This window comes from Mytilus californianus, unplaced genomic scaffold (genome assembly GCF_021869535.1).
Source record: "Mytilus californianus isolate M0D057914Y unplaced genomic scaffold, xbMytCali1.0.p SCAF_20, whole genome shotgun sequence".
Taxonomy (NCBI): Eukaryota; Metazoa; Mollusca; class Bivalvia; order Mytilida; family Mytilidae; genus Mytilus; species Mytilus californianus.
In genome coordinates, this window is record NW_026262669.1 from 7989881 (window position 1) to 8007044 (window position 17164).

At 33.3% G+C, this 17164-nt stretch overlaps 2 long non-coding RNA genes across 2 annotated transcripts; both read right to left on the reverse strand.

Moving 5' to 3' along the window:
• Positions 1-9: 9 nt before the first annotated feature.
• Positions 10-8183, reverse strand: LOC127731740 (uncharacterized). Its single transcript, XR_007995729.1, has 4 exons — positions 8034-8183; positions 6409-6495; positions 5890-5972; positions 10-3376 (listed from the first exon to the last, which is right to left on the reverse strand). It is a non-coding gene; the product is annotated as an uncharacterized LOC127731740 (long non-coding RNA).
• A 2762-nt stretch (positions 8184-10945) lies between these two features.
• Positions 10946-16430, reverse strand: LOC127731741 (uncharacterized). The gene is made up of 3 exons (XR_007995730.1): positions 15702-16430; positions 12781-12863; positions 10946-11140 (listed from the first exon to the last, which is right to left on the reverse strand). It is a non-coding gene; the product is annotated as an uncharacterized LOC127731741 (long non-coding RNA).
• Positions 16431-17164: the final 734 nt, after the last annotated feature.

The following is a 17164-nucleotide window of genomic DNA, read 5'->3' on the forward strand; positions in this document are numbered from 1 at the left end:
ACATGACTGAAATCGTTAGTTAACTCTTTGGGTTATTTCCCTTTCCTGAAGATTTTTACCAAAAAGTGACCATTGTTGCAAGACCCAGGTGAGCGACACAAGCTCTTTGGGGCCTCTATAGTTTGTACACTTACAAATAAGTATAAAACAGAAATTTAGTCACCTAATTTATCGTGTCGAGTATTATAAAAATAAGGACCTGTGGAAAGGTTTCCAATGTGACATTTAACAAACAAAGATTAAAAGACAATGGTTGTTAATAAGTAAATGTCACAATGGAATTATAAAAGGTGCCAGGTTGACAAAATATGGCACAATTCAAAAGTGAATCTTAACTTCTTAAGGTCCTGATTTAGAAAGACAACACTGAATGGAAAACAATTACAATAGAGTGCCAGCAACATCCACCAATGGAGTACAGTCTGATGGCTTTGGAAAAGAACATAAAGAATGTGGTGGGCTTAAAAAATGTCGGGGTGCTAAAGTTTGGCAGGTATGTGCTAAACCCTCATATAACCTTGGATAATGATGTAACAGCACAACAGTATAATGTAAAAACCAGTTGTGAATGAATTAAAAGGAAGCTGTCAAATATCTCCCATCAACTCACAGTCTCATATATATAAATAGAAAAGGTTCAAGATATTTTCCTAATTTTATATATATTCAAAAATAAAAAGTACATAAAATTATGAGATATTTACACAATAAATTTTTTGCATAAATTATAATGTAATAACAGTACTTATATTCAGACCAGCTGATATATAATTATTTTAAAATATAAATTAATCTACATATTACAAAAAACAAACAATATACAGGTTAACTCCCCTTACACATGCCTGTCAGGCACTCCATTTGGCTAGGTTCTTACAATCTACGTATATCCAATAAAAGCAAGCCATTATTAGTTACATAGTGTGCAAGTGACCTAATACGGTAAATATGGGGTCAGTAAATTCCATATGGGGTGAGCGCGAAGCTCGAATCCCAATATGAAATTTACTGACCCCATATATATATATAGATTGTACCACTGCATCGAGTGTGATACGATATTTATCCACTCGAGACAGTTAAATTTTCAAACTTAAAACGCGAGGCTCGCCGAGCGTTTTAAATATTTAAAATTTAACTGTCGAGAGTGGATAAATATCGTATTACACGAGATTTGGTGGTTGAATATGTTTCTCTAATGATTTTCAATCAATACGCAGGCAAATTTATTCCTTCTTTTCGAATGATCTGCAAAAAGTGTTTTTTCTATGTGACGTCATCAGGCATGGTCGCCTTTTTTCATGCCGTCACAATAGGAAATTCAGAGGAAAGCAAGAAAATTCGACGTCATAATCGGATTTTAACCAATGAAGAACTGAGATCAAACGAACCACAAGTTGATTAAATTTTTTTATACAATGGGTGCAGAAAGGGATAAATTGACGAAGAATTAGAGAAACCGTATTACGTCACTAGCACACTATGTAACGAATTTATCTTACCGACTATCTTAACGTGTGAAATTTAAACTAGTGATCTATCAAAATGAGCAAGTCTTCAATACCGTTAGCATTAAGAAACTACTTCCATTGATCCTACAAAAACAGATGCCAACAATAACAACTTGTTAGGTTTAAATGTGTTTTATAATTTTTATTTCAATCTTCATCATCAATTTCTTCGTCTGTTGAAACCTTTAAGATTTTTTCTCAGTACCGTTTTGTTTTTATAAAGGGACGTAACACCACTACTAACCGCGTGTATGAAACAAGCCCCGCCTCCCTTCTAACCTAATATAGAATATACACGGTCTCCACGCGGACGCTTTTAACCAATCATATTCCTAGAAATGTATAGGAGGTAAGATAATATACATTATCAACTACTTGATATAGTATAAAATAAAAACACTGACTTCATACAGCTCAAAATTGATATTGTACACAAAACTGTCTAAAAGACCGCTAAATATTTCAAACCAACTAAAACGACCTTGAAATACCGATATTTACAAAAGTATACACTGCTATAACATTTTTTATACACACATATTTGTTGGGTAATGACCTTTTTTGGGGTTCTGGGAATAAATGACATTTATTGTACCTCCTTATATAATTTTATTTATAACATAACATAGTGAACGAAGGTGGCATTTCTAAACGTGTGACTGCCACAGGGTATGCTATGGGACTATTGGACTGATCTTCAGAAGTTTATTAGACTACTGAGTTTAGCTTGAGGTTACAGTTATGAGACTATTGAATCGAGCTTCAGGACAAAAATTATTGCAATAGATATAGGACTATAAAATCAAGGTTCGGGACAACAGTTTTGATATCATTGACTCATTGACCGTATGGGCGAGAAATGTCACTATTGAGCCAGGCTTCAGGGCGAAATATGGCACTAATGAGCAAGGCTTCAGGGAGAAATATGGCAATATTGAGTCAGGCTTCAGGACGAAATATGTCACTAATGAGCCAGGCTTCAGGGAGAAATATGGCACTATTGAGACAGGCTTCAGGGCGAAATATGGCACTATTGAGTCAGGCTTCAGGGAGAAATATGGCACTATGGAGCCATGTTTCAGTGCGAAATATGGCACTATAGAGTCAGACTCCAATGCAAAAAATGATACCATTAAGCCAGGCTTCAGAGAGAAATATGGCAATATTGAGCCAGGCTTCAGGGCGAAATATGGCACTATTGAGACAGGCTTCAGGGCGAAATATGGCACTAATGAGTCAGGCTTCAAGGCAAAATATGGAACTATTGAGACAGGCTTTAAGGCAAGTAATGGGACCGAGCTTAAAAGAAATTGTTATGGGACTATCAAATCGACCACCTGGTTCCATTTAATTGTTAATTTAGGTAATTTGTTTTAAAAAAAATAGTTTAAAGAATTAAACCTACACCATAATCCCCAGTCTCTAACTTCGGGTAACAGGCTTGTCTTTTAGTTGAACAAAATAATTATGGATCGAAATACAGAAACCGTCGGTATCTTATTACTCCGTGTTACATTTTAAAATGGTTGCATACATGTATTTAAGAAAGAGACAGTCATTATGTACATGTATCGTTATTAGCTACTCTGTTTATTTTTTTGTCACAATAACGCACAGTTTCAGGCTGATAAATTATAAACGGAGGCTTCGAATGGTCCCACAAGTACTTGGAGTGTCACCACCTCTTAAATTTAGCACAACTTCACTGCCGTTTGAGGAGGAAGAGTTTCTAGTCCATGACTGATGTTTCGATAGGACCTGTAATGTTTTGTCTTTACATGCCTCTAACGCTGTATTATCGTCTATTTCTGTCCCATCCTCCTCTAGAACTATATACACATGTGTTAATTCAAAAACTTTACTGCCTGTAAAATAAAATCACGAAAATGTTTAAACTTTATAATACTGATTCATTTATTTTCGTGGTATTGATTTTTGTGGATTCGGGAAAAGTTGCATTTTCGTGGATATTTGATTTCGTAGTGATCACAAATACTGAATACAATATAAAAAATAGGAGATGTGGTAGAATTACCAATGAGACAACTATTCATCAGAGTTTACCAATGAGACAACTATCCATCAGAGTTTACCAATGAGACAACTATCCATCAGAGTTTACCAATGAGACAACTATCCATCAGAGTTTACCAATGAGACAACTATCCATCAGAGTTTACCAATGAGACAACTATCCATCAGAGTTTAAATGAAGTGGCTGTAAACAGTTATAGACCACCACACAGCCTTCAACAATGAAAAAGTTCCATTCCGTAAAGTCGTCTATAAAATGCCCCGACATGAAAAATATCAAACAAGTCATACCATAAAAACTAAAGGCCTAATTTATAACAATTAAATAATAAGGATATGTGGTATGATTGCCAATGAGACAACTATCCACCAAAGTTCAAATGAAGTGGATGCAAGAGAAAACAACAATACCGTATAGTTGGCTATAAATGGCCCCGACATGAAAAATATGAAACAATTCAGTTGAGAAAACTAACGGCCTAATTTATAATAAAAAAATTTACGAAATACAAAAGTGACGGACATGAACCAACGACAACCACTGAACTAAAGGTTCCTGACTTGGGACAGGTACATCAAGAATGTAGCGGGGTTAAACATGTTTGTGAGCGGGGTTAAACATGTTAATCAGCCGTAAGCGGTTTGAGCGAAGGAAGTACTTCTTTAGCTCAGTTGATTAGAGCACTGCCTTGTATCACAGAGGTCCCCGATTCAAGTCCCGTAGGAGACAAAGTGATTTTTAAATGAAAATCATGCTCTCCCCTTACACAAACAAGTATTGTACATACAGATGTTATTATGACAGGCGCATCAGTAAAGAATGTGGCGAGGTTAAACATATATGTGAGCGCTCAACACTCCACCTACCTAGGACAGTGGTGTAACAGTACACCATAAAAGAAAACTATAAAAATCAGTTGCAATTGGCTTAACCAAAACTAGCTCTATGAGACAGAAAAACAACTAACAAAAACAATAGACACTATGCACCGAAATAAAGAGTACTCGCTGTTACTAAAAGATAAAATTGAGAATGGAAATGGGGAATGTGTCAAAGAGACAACAACCCGACCATAGAGCAGACAACAGCCGAAGGCCACCAATGGGTCTTCAATGCAGCGAGAAACTCCCGCACCCGGAGGCGTCCTTCAGCTGACAGTGATAATGGACGTCATACTAAACTCCAAATTATACACAAGAAACTAAAATTAAAAATGATACAAGACTAAAATATACTAGTATACTAGTATACTAGTAAAGCCAACTATTTAAATAAAACATGTCCTTCCAGGATCAAAACCATATCCGTGTTTATGCATCACATGTTCTTGTATAATCCATGAAAATGACGAATAATGATGATATGCTGAATTGTTAAAAAAATCAAATTTGGGAAATGTAATTTCAATGATCTGACATTATACAAAATAACGGAACCGTATTTGTTTATATAAACTTCGGGAAAGTTATTTGATAGATGTACACGTTTGACATGCACCAATCTCCATTTTAGACATTTATAACAATCAAAAAATATTATAATACTTATTCATCAAAGAAAAGAAAAGAGGGTGGGACAAATTTCACCATGTATCTGTTTCACTCTGACGGCGACAGGGTCAAAAGTCAGAAAGTTGTTACTGCCCTTAAAGAAAGGGCTTTATCGCTTCAAAATAAACATTGGAAAAAAGGTTTTTTTCTAGTTCCAATTTGAATTCAACGCTTGAAACAGATCAACTGGTGAATATTTTGGCTTATTACCATTGAAAGATTGTTAGTATAAAAGACATGTATAAATGTTGATACAAATACAAATAATTTTATTTACTAATCACAGTGTCCGTGTTAAAGCAGAATAATTCGTTTAATTATGACTACAAGACAAAACATACAATACTAAACATGATTTGAATGAATTGAGTTGATTAAAACATTGAACATATATACAATTATTAAAGAAAAGAATTGGTCAAAATATTTACTTAACAAATTTTCAGTCTGACTTAGTCTGATACATGTAGTACCCATATACTTCATACATATCAGATTCTTGTAATTTCATTAATGGTTCCAATTTACTGTACCTGATGTGCATTTCGACAATTAATGTCTCTTCAGTGAATTTTTCATATTCAAAATATTTGAAAATCCAAAACTTATACATGTACAAGCTTTAAATAAACATTGTAATTATTAAAGGGATTAAATAAAGGAAATGCCAGGCATTTAAATTCAGAGGGCACTTGACCCTTTCTCTGTAGACTAGATGAAATAAAAGTGAGAGTTGAGGGTTCTGTGGGGAAAAATATATCTATACCATTGTACCTGAATAATCATACATTACCTTTTTGTTTCAAGTCTTTCAAATCGAATGCAGTTATAAACTTTCTCACCGATCTATCTTGTGACCATACTTTATAAACATGTCTGTCAATACAATTGAAAAGGATATCTTAAAATAAAACGTTTATAAATTTAAAAAAAAAAATGCTGTTAATACGTTTTCTTTCATTAACATTGTATATTTTAACACAGCTGATGTCACGTGAAATGGAGTAGAAACTGCTCAACCTTCTGGAGCACCTGCAGTCTTTAGTTTTCTGTGAAGAGTTTTGTAATTGTTTATGTCGTTTTGTCGTGTTTTGCTTTATCCATGCTTTTGTCAGTTTGTATTGATCTTCTTGGTATATCTCTCATTTTGCCTAAGTTTACATTCACGCCAGTTATTAAAAGTTCCCGTTTTGATTTTATAATACATGTGTGTATGTCGTCTTAACATGCACAATACAAAATTAAAAGAGGTTGTAAATTTCTAAAAGGATAAATTATGATCGTTGATAAAACACATTAAAGTTTTACTTACGGTTGATTTTCGAGATTTGTTTCTTGTTCCATGTATCTAGTTTTCATTTCTGCTGAGTACATTTTCTGTCTATTGCCTGCATTCAGTCTAAATGAAAATGAACAAAAACAAGCAGAGTTATTTGACAAAATATGCACTTATACATACATGTACATAGCTTGTAACATCAAATGACGGTGGCAAATATTTTCGTTGTATCGTTCTGGAACGCTTTTATTTCAAATGTACCATAAGAGACCATCGATAGATCAATGGAGAGGTTTTCAAATATACTTGAGATATATCCTTTTTAGAGGATGCAATTGCAATCAGAATATTTGCAACAACAAAAAGTGAAAAAAAATACCCCCCCCCCCCCCCCCCCAAAAAAAAGAAAAAAAAAAAAGAAAAAAAAACAACAATAAAAAACCAAAATAATGAGTAAAATACCAAAAATAGCATTTCAATTTCATGATACAATATAAAATGGGATATTGAATATAGTAATTAATTGTTTTTAAACATCTCAACACTTATTTATTTCGGAAGTACACCAAGTGATACTAACAGGGAAATAATTCTTCCACTGCAAATTAGACCCCAATATTTACATGTAGTTTAGATATTAATCTTTGTCGATAATGTCAACATGGTAAAAGGATAAAACATTCTTTCATTGATATCAGTTGATATGATACGTCACACACATACATTGTAGGTAGATTTGACCTCAATATCTTAGATTTATCTTTTAAGTGCAGATGTGTCAGTAATATATCGGTACTTAAGTCTTCTATCTTAAATATTTTAGATTGTGGTCCGCGATAGAAAAAAAGATTCTTCCCTCTACCGTGTTAAAAACTTTATTGACACATGAGGTAATTTTAAGTCATTTTCAGTTGATTTTTATAGTTTGTTCTTATGTTGTGCTGTAACACCACTATCCGGGGTTAGGGGATAGTTGAGCGCTCACTTTCATGTTGAACCCCACCACATTCTTTGTGTGCCTGTCCCGAGTCAGCAGCCTGTAGTTCAGCGGTTGTCGTTGGTTCATGTCTGTCATATTTGTTTTTCGTAAAATTGTTTTGTTATAAGTTAGGCCGTTAGTTTTCTCAATTGAATTGTTTCATATTTTTCATGTCGGGGCCTTTTATAGCCGACTATACGGTATGGGTTTTTCTCATTGTTGAAGGCCGTATAGTTGCTTTAACTGCTTACATTCACGTATTTGAACTGGGGTGGATGGTTGTCTCATTGGCAATCATAACACATCTCCTTATTTCTATATTAGTTCTAACGTCGTTGTTCATATGCAATGTTTTCTTTTTTTTTGGTAATTCTTATCCTCTAATATTACTTACTTGTACTGCTTGTTCTTAATATTGATTTAATGTGAATGCCATGTTGATTTTTTATGGGGCTTGTGTGGCTCAGTCTTCAGTTTTGATGTCGTTTTTTTTTTTTTGTACTGTTGTTTGTCGTTTTTCGTTTTTTTTTTTGGAATGGATTTCAGTTTGTATTCGACTCATGAATTTGCCCATCAATGATCGTTAATTAGAATAATAAATACTCTTATTCATACTCAAAACTTTTTGAGTCTCCATTTTTATAGACCCCTATTCGATGTTTGGACTGTGAATAGGTACCTTGCGTCTGTTTGCTCCGAAGGTAATTGTTTGGATTGTAGTCGTTTCCTGATTAAGATACCAGTAAGAATGACGACAAGTATTAGACATGCCCCTCCTACAGGGAGTCCAATAATCAGCTTGTAGTCTTTTGGCTTTACTATCTCTGGCTCTGTAGAAAATTGAAAAAGCATTTAAGTTAACCCTTTCACACGACGTTTTCAGAATGAACGTCGTATCGTACGCAGTATTTATTTTATTACGTTGAGCACGCAGATGTACGAAAGCCTATTAGTGTCACAACAAAAAAAATTATCTCGTAATTACGAGATAAATATCTCGTAATTACGAGAAAACTATCGCGTAATTACGAGAAAACTATCACGTAATTACGAGATAAGATTTTTATCTCGTAATTACGAGATAATCATCGCGTAATTACGAGAAAACTATCGCGTAATTACGAAATAAGCATTTTTTTATCTCGTAATTACGAGATAATTATTTTTGGATAAACCTTTCGAAGCGTAAATCATTGCGTGTATATGTATTGTGTCTGTTTGGCTTGGCTCTCAGACTACCATTTTATCCAACGTTATCTCGAACATATAAAAAGCGTCAGAAAATCTGTTCCATCCTTTATACCAGATGAAAATAATGGTAATGGAATAATATTAGAAATTTCTCATACCCTGCAGTATTGGTTCATCAAAAAGCATGATAATCATGAAAACAGTGTTAATTTGATCATACGAGCCGCTCCGTGCGAAAAGGTACAAAACCCATGAAATACATTTTTTTTAGGAAAAGTGTGAAAAGTTTGCAATGAAAACTTAAGGGAGATACACTTTAATCGTCGTTAAAAATACATGAGTTGATAAGTGCCCGACAAAATTCAAATTCGGTGTTTCATCCACAGGCGCTTGGGTATAGGATACGATTTTGTTTTGGGATTTTTTTTTGTTGTTGATTAAATATCATTATACTACATATCTATCACTTCTGCGCATGTCTTATCTAGTTTCGAGTGATTTTACCAACTCTTATACAACCCCCATTTTACTATCCACACGAAGAAACAGTAAAATGGGGATTGTATCAGAGTTTAGGGCGTTGATTATAGTGACAATAATAAAGTTGCAAACCATTTATTCACACTGAAATTACATAATTATAATAAACATTTATTTCAAATGTTAACTTGAAGTTTCCTTTTAATATGAACTGTGAATTGGATAGAAATACTAGAAAAAGTGGCGGGGTTGCATGCATTATAAATTCGTGCAGAGTAGAACATAGCCTAAGTCTTTTTCTAACTGTCCGTCATTGAATGAATGAATGAATGAATGAATGAATGAATGAATGAATGAATGAATGAATGAATGAATGAATGAATGAAAATGAATGAATGAATGAATGAATGAATGAATGAATGAATGAATGTAAATATAGTACACACAACATATAGTTTAGTACTAGTATATAGCTGTACTCTTCTGATAATTAGCTACGGTGACAGTAATATGATATTTTTGTAGGGTTGTTATGTCAGCGACGTTCTCCATGTCTCGCTTTTTTTCTAAGTGCCTATATATTCCGCCCGTACACATGCGGTCTTGGTAGTTTTTACTACATTAATGTACATGAAAGGCAGTGACAGTGAATATTATAAAGAAATATAAACAAAACAATATTACCATTTTTTAAATGAATATTAGTGTGCAAGACACAAACAAACAAATGAAATTATGCTTATGAATTAACACAAAAAAAAATAAAAATTGGATATACCATGAATGCGATTGTGATCTTCGAGCAAAACATATCTAGTTCAAAGGAAATTAAAATGTTTGTCGAAAAAAAACTCTTAATAGCTACTGTTGTTGTGTTGTTTCTCTCTCGAGCACAGGCATTTCCATTTCGTCTGTTAAAAAGCGATCCTGATTTTCCACATTAAATGACATTTGTACCGCGTTTTTCTTTATAGATTGGTTTGTCAGGATTGAACTCTGAAGTTGGTGAACGACTTAAAGAACGAATTAAAGATCAAATGCATTTCTGCCAAATATCTTAGAATGATATCTTAAAATGTAATCACGTTCATAATAAAAACCAGTGACAACTTTCTTTATTCCTTTAATTTTAGATGTTTCGTGTAATCTCTTTTATTGCTTTGGATGTATATATTTAAATTCTAAATCCAACTTTAAAGTAAAGTTGAATGTACTTATTTTGGAAATTCATCTTTTACTTTCTATAACAACCTTCTTACGACTATATATATATGTAATTTTATCTCGTAATTACTAGATAGTTTTCTCGTAATTACGCGATATTTATCTCGTAATTACGCGATATTTATCTCGTAATTACGCGATAATTACGCGGTGGTTTTCTCGTAATTACGCGATAATTATCTCGTAATTACGAGATAAAAAATGATTATCTCGTAAATACGCGATAGTTTTCTCGTAATTACGCGATATTTATCTCGTAATTACGAGAGATATATATTTTTTTTGTGACTCTAATAGGCTTTCGTACAGATGTGATTCTGGAATGATATATTTTTATTTTAAAATCTTTAAATTCCCGCACAACCAAACGGACGTCCCACTTTTGCAAGGGTTTTACTGCCGCTCAGAAGAAAACCGAAGTGACCATATTTCAATTGCCCAGTCACTTGTTGAGATTACATGAAAAGACAATTAGCGTTATTAAGAAAGGGTTTGTAATAAAGAAGAAATACAGGAGAACCGTCTCTTTCTTCTTTTCTTTTTTCAGGAAAGAGGACGGGGCAGATGAAAGGATGTTTCGTATATTTTGTGTATTTTTTATTTTTTCACGCTTTGTTTTTTATCTGGTTTGGTGTTCGTTTAAATGTGGTGTCAATGTTTCCAGATGTGTTCCGTTTTTTTAAAACTTGCCTCTACATTTTGGTTTGGCACTGCTCCATCGGCCATTTGGAAGACATGTTAGAGTATCGGCCCCATTCACAACCAATGCATCATCCAGACAACTTACTTTGGCGACGGTACCAACAGCTGTATTGTATGTCGATAGTTTTATATCAAAGAGGGTTACCTTTGATATAATTCCAGGAGCATGGTCTGCTATCTTCTCACAGTCTGCAATTATATATCTATAATGAATAATCATATACGGGTATTTGGTCATTTTTTTTTTGTTGTTTTGTATTGTAAGAAACTTAAATTTGACGTGAACGCGCATGATCATACAAACTCCATTTAGGATGTACACGTCTGAGGAGCCAAAAATTTCTAGAATTAAACTTTTTTTCTTAACCTGATTTTTGGGTTTATATGACTGTAAAAAAATAATTGGTGAAGAAAAAATCTTATGGTGGTGCACTTCTTTTTTTGCTACGGCCCTTTGAAAGTACCCAATTTTGATGATTTTCCCATTTTTCATCAATTTTTACCTATTTTTGGGCTATTATCGTGAAAAAAATCACAGTTCCACAATTTTCATAGTTTCAATAAAGATGAAGTGGACCAATCTGAATAAATATAACTAAAAAAACCTATAATAGGTAGGTGTTAATATAAGAAAGTTTTATCATATTTTGATGCTTTTTTGTGTCAAATTTACCATGCTGTCAATTTTGTAAATTTGTGATTTTTCTCAGTCTTAGGAACAAAATGCATATTAGTTCAACTTTTTTGTAATAAATGATTGAAAAAAATACATATCTAAGAAATTTGAAAAGAAAAAAATGATATAGGATATACATGATTCTGGTAAAATCTTTTTTTGTACCCCTCACCCATTTTCTAAACATTTTGGCTAAAAAGACTGACTTGATTGGTCGTAAAATTTAAAAAATTGATTACTCAAAAACTACTCATTGTAAAAATACACAATTTATTCACAGAGTTAAGTTTAATTATAACATTTTTAAAATTCATTGATATTTTCCACTTGTATCACATGTTTTGGAAATAATTCCAGAACGAGATTTCAATGAGACTGAAACTTCAGAAGAATACATGAATGTGCTCATAGAAAAAAAACTCGATATATACTATGTGTTTGTGTCTAAATCACGAGACCTGTTTTCATGGGCTTCGATCTTGTGACATCAGAATAGTCGTCTGATCTGATTGTGTCTGTTCCTATAATTGTGATATTTTTTTTATTTATGGCCGTTGATGCATGCATAGCCTTAAACCTCGACGCATGCACTCGGTCTCTTTCCGTTTGAAAATGATTCCCTAATGATTCATCTCTTGGTTTGTAAATTCTGTGTTTGTTTAGAAAATCGGTAAACTACTGCTGTCTCTCTTATTTATGTACTGCAAAGATATACTCGCTAGATTTTCTTATATAACAAATAATATGTGGTATGATTACCAATGAGACAACTCTCAACCGAAACCTAATGACATAGACGTTAACAACTATAGGTCACCGTACGGCCTTCAATAATGACCCCATACGACACAGTAAGCTATTAAAGGCCCCGAAATGACAAATGTTAAACTATTCAAAAACTGTTTGTTTTAATAACATATATCGTTCACTTCGCTAAATGATGTCGAGTCTTATTTTTACACACAAGCAATTCCGATGCTGAAAATAATATCAGAACATAGAAAACAACTCCATTTGGTAATACATGTACTTTAAAGATGTTTTTTCTCTTCGGTGAACAGCTGTCAGCTTGAAGGTTTTTTTTTAGTCTTTTTTTTATCTGAATTCGATAGTATTAAAAATAGCATGCATATACAATGCCATATAAACGTACGTGTAAGACTTGTAGGAGAAGTTGGTATGCTAAACAGAGGACCAATCGATACAAACACTGTGTTCAGTAGTAATAGCCACATCCTGAAATAATAGAATTCATTGATTTATTTTGTAGTAATAGTGACATCCTAAAATAATGAAAATCATTGATAAACTTAGTAGTAATAGCCACGTCCTGAAATATTAAATATCATTACCATAAATATAAAAATAAGGAGATGTGATATAATTGACAATAATAAACGCAATTATAGGCCATCTTACGGCCTTCAACAATGAACAAAACCTATACCGCATAAAAAACTATAAAAGGCCCCGAAATGACAAATGTAAAATACTTCAAATGAGAAAATCAACGGCCTGATTAATACCAATAAAATTTACTAAAAACATTTATGACAGACATGAACCAACGGCAACCACCGAATTACATGCTCCTGACTTGGAACAGACACATAAACACTTTAAAATTTACAGTTCTGCTTATACTCTGTTAAATTCGATAAACTGCTAAAATTCAAAGAAGTTGTAAAAATAATATCATGCATTAGAATAACTAGTAATTGACCGTTATATACCATAATTGTTACAGACATTTTTAAGTAAGCGAACAGAGACCTCAAAAATTTAACACCGATTACTTTACTCTAACAGACTGAGTGTAGATCAAAATGTACACTAATTTTGCAAGGATATATAAATATGTCTCTGAAACAGCAGTGATGGTATGTCAAAATTCCTTTACTTCTAACTATGGCAATTATTTCCATTTCTAATGTAACCGTTTTCAATTAAAATTCTTCCAAAGACATCAAGCCATCATGTAAAACGAAGCAAACTTTATAATCATTAAAATACATCGCCAAACAAAGAGTTCTAGCATATACAAGATACTTTATTATTCAATTAGGCATAATTCAAAAATTTTCTTACTAGTGTAGTTTTATAAGCTTGCTCTGACTTGTGACAGCAATTGCACTAAACACGTTTAACTTACTAAAATTATATAATGGAACAAAAACTATCACTTTACAAACCTGGTGAAACAAAAGAGGCGTACCAATATAATACCTTATGTTTTATTCAAATTGTAAAAGTGATTTTTAATCCGTAGAAATTTAATATTTAAAACCCGAATAGCGCGTGCTGATTGGACACCGTTTTTAGTAACCAATGAAATCACATTTTTGTATTAATTTCCAAGGCTTAATATTTTCTATAAAACATTTCTATTGGTCAGGTCTCATTACTTATGTTATCCAATCCAGTGTCGGGGCACTATTTAATAGTACCTATACTATGATATTTTAAACGGTTACAGTGAATCCAAGGCGGAATTATTAGTTAATTAAAAACTAAGTTGCATGTGTTTTCTTTCTAAGCATAACCCCACATGTAATTCAAAGCATGAGAAAAACAAAGGAAAACAGGAATAAGGTGTCTGAAAAACCCCAAATGCACTCAGAAGTTACACTATCAAAGTACTGAGCAAATATGAAGTCATTCTATTCAATAGTCTTTAAGACATATGTGATGAAAGTATTTAGTTCATTCATCATATTGAAATAATAAAAGTATCGGCAAACAAGAAGTAGGTGTCTAACAGATCCAAAAAGTGTTTGATACGTGCATAACAAAATATGAAGTCCAGAGGAATGTGTAATATAATTTTCTATCAAAACTACCAGTTATATAAACTGCTCTCTAGAAAAGGAGGTTGTTTAGTAGTGAATGTCAGTTATCTGTCAGTCTTGAAGAAGTTGTAAATCAGATAATTTTTCTATGTTATCTATTTTCAGATATAAATATTGTTTCTTGGAACCAATAGGAAGTCTGGTTACTGTTAAAATGACAACGTAAGTCTAAATTCTGCGTTTGTTTTTTTTAAATTCCTTTTGATAAATGAAATAATATCTGGTCATTTAAACATTAATACATGCCATTGATTGTTAGGACACTTTTCATAAAGATGGACAACAGGCACTTGAAAATTAGACTCCCCTTTTTATAAATATTTGTTTGTTGTGTGTTATAATTTTTAGTAGTATATATTCTGAACTATTTTAACTTATTGTCTCTAATTTGGTGTGCTCTTGCAATATTCTATGGGATAGTACAATATCGGTAATTTATAAATTTTGACCCTCTACTATTATTTCCCACGTGAAAAACACAAAAAAAATATTTAGAAAAAATAGGGGTTTCTTCCCCATGCGCCTGGAGATAGACCCGAAAATCCCAAAGTAGTAATAAAAGATTGATTTGAAAGTGTGCTGTACATGTTAAATAAAATCAAGGGGATGTCGTATGAATGGAATAAGACAATTATTCCACATAAACCAATTGAAAATGATTTGCACAACTATAGGTCTCCTAACGACCTTTAACAATGATCAAAACCAAAACGCATTGTAAGCTAAAAAAGGCCAGAAAAACAAAATGCTCTTAGTCTAATTCCAAACATTTCTTAAAGACCAGAATTGAAGACTGTCATGATGCTGACTTGTATACATTTGTATGTCTTCGCTCGATTAAATTTGTTGTTAGATTGCTGTTTCGTTGGCGTCTGATTCATAATCACCCGGACATTTAAAAAAATCCATGCAACAAACGGCACTGCTCTTTTTTTTTTCTTCCATATTGTTTACAGTTCAAACCTTTGTGTAGTATATGTATATTTATCACTCGTGATTGTTTTTATCACCGACAAAAGTGGAAAATCTTCGTTACTGCCCTACACGCCAATTGCGTACAAGGGCAGTAAGTAAGTAAGTAAGTAATTGTTTTTATCCTTGAAAAACCTTTAACAAGATTTACCGGAAACCAGTCAACTTATTAAACCACAAAAAGGACTATTTAATTGACAATTATAGAACAAGTTCCCTATTTATTAGCTTATAAATCAAGAAAACAACTTACCTTGTTATTAAGAGGAGTTAATCATTCGTGAGGTATTTGACTTTATCGTTAGATTGCATTACAATGACATAAAACAATGCACCCTTCCTCCTCGTTATCTGTGTTATCACCCATAGTTGTCTAAGGCTATCTTGTATGACAGTTTATTGGTGGACTGTGGGATTATCAGTTTTAAAATCACACTTTCGGAAAATCAATGATTTCATATCAAATCTATATCAAACCAAGGCGAAAATATGTATTAAATTATTGTCGTTTGAAAGGAATAAAAAGGGACCACAATTTTATCGAGATTTAAGTGCTTCCGGTCTGGATTTTAAATTTTCTCTAAGAAAGCACAAGGCGAAAACGATGAGGCGTTAAAAGTGCTTAGATACAAGGTATATCTAAAGACTAAAGGGGTTTTGAAAAACAACGGTATGATAAGAGCTCACAAAATCATACCCATCTCGTCCTTATGAATGAAATGTTTGCCACTGAACATTAGGTAAAACCAATCAATCAATTATACCCGCTCCACATTTTGATATGTATTGCAAGGTCCAAGCTTTGCTATGGGAAACTCTCAAATTATTTGAATATAAAACATTTGATCAGGAGATCAATAAAGGGGCAATCAAAAGTCATCAGTCTAAGAAAAACAAACAAAAAATGAAAAAACAACAACACCAGAGATTGAACATTAAGAGCCCCACTCAAAACCAGAGATTGAGCATTAAGAAACCCTATCAACACCAGACACTGAGCATTAAGAGCCTCACTAAACACTAGAGATTGAGCATTAAGAGCCCACTAAACACCAGAGATTGAGCATTAAGAGCCCACTAAACTCCAGAGATTGAGCATTAAGAAACCCACTAAACACCAGAGATTGAGCATTAAGAGCCCCACTCAAAACCAGAGATTGAGCATTTAGAAACCCACTCAACACCAGAGATTGAGCATTAAGAGCCTCACTAAACACTTGAGATTGAGCATTAAGAGCCCACTAAACACCAGAGATTGAGCATTAAGAGCCCCACTAAACACCAGAGATTGAGCATTAAGAGCCCCACTAAACACTAGAGATTGGGCATTAAGAGCCACACTAAACACTAGAGATTGAGCTTTAAAAGCCCACTGAACACTAGAGATTGAGTATTAAGAGCCCCACTCAACACTAGAGATTGAGCATTAAGAGCCCCTCTAAACACCAGAAATTGAGCATTAAGAGCCCTACTAACCACTACAGATTGAGCATTAAGAGCCCCACTAAACACCAGAGATTGAGCATTTAGACCCCCACTAAACACCAGAGATTGAGCATTAAGAGCCCCACTTTACACTAGAGATTGAGCATTCAGAGCCCACTAAACACCAGAGATTGGGCATTAAGAGCCCCACTAAACACCAGAGATTGAGCATTAAGAGCCCCACTAAATACTAGTGATTGAGCATTAAGAGCCCCACTAATCACCAGGATC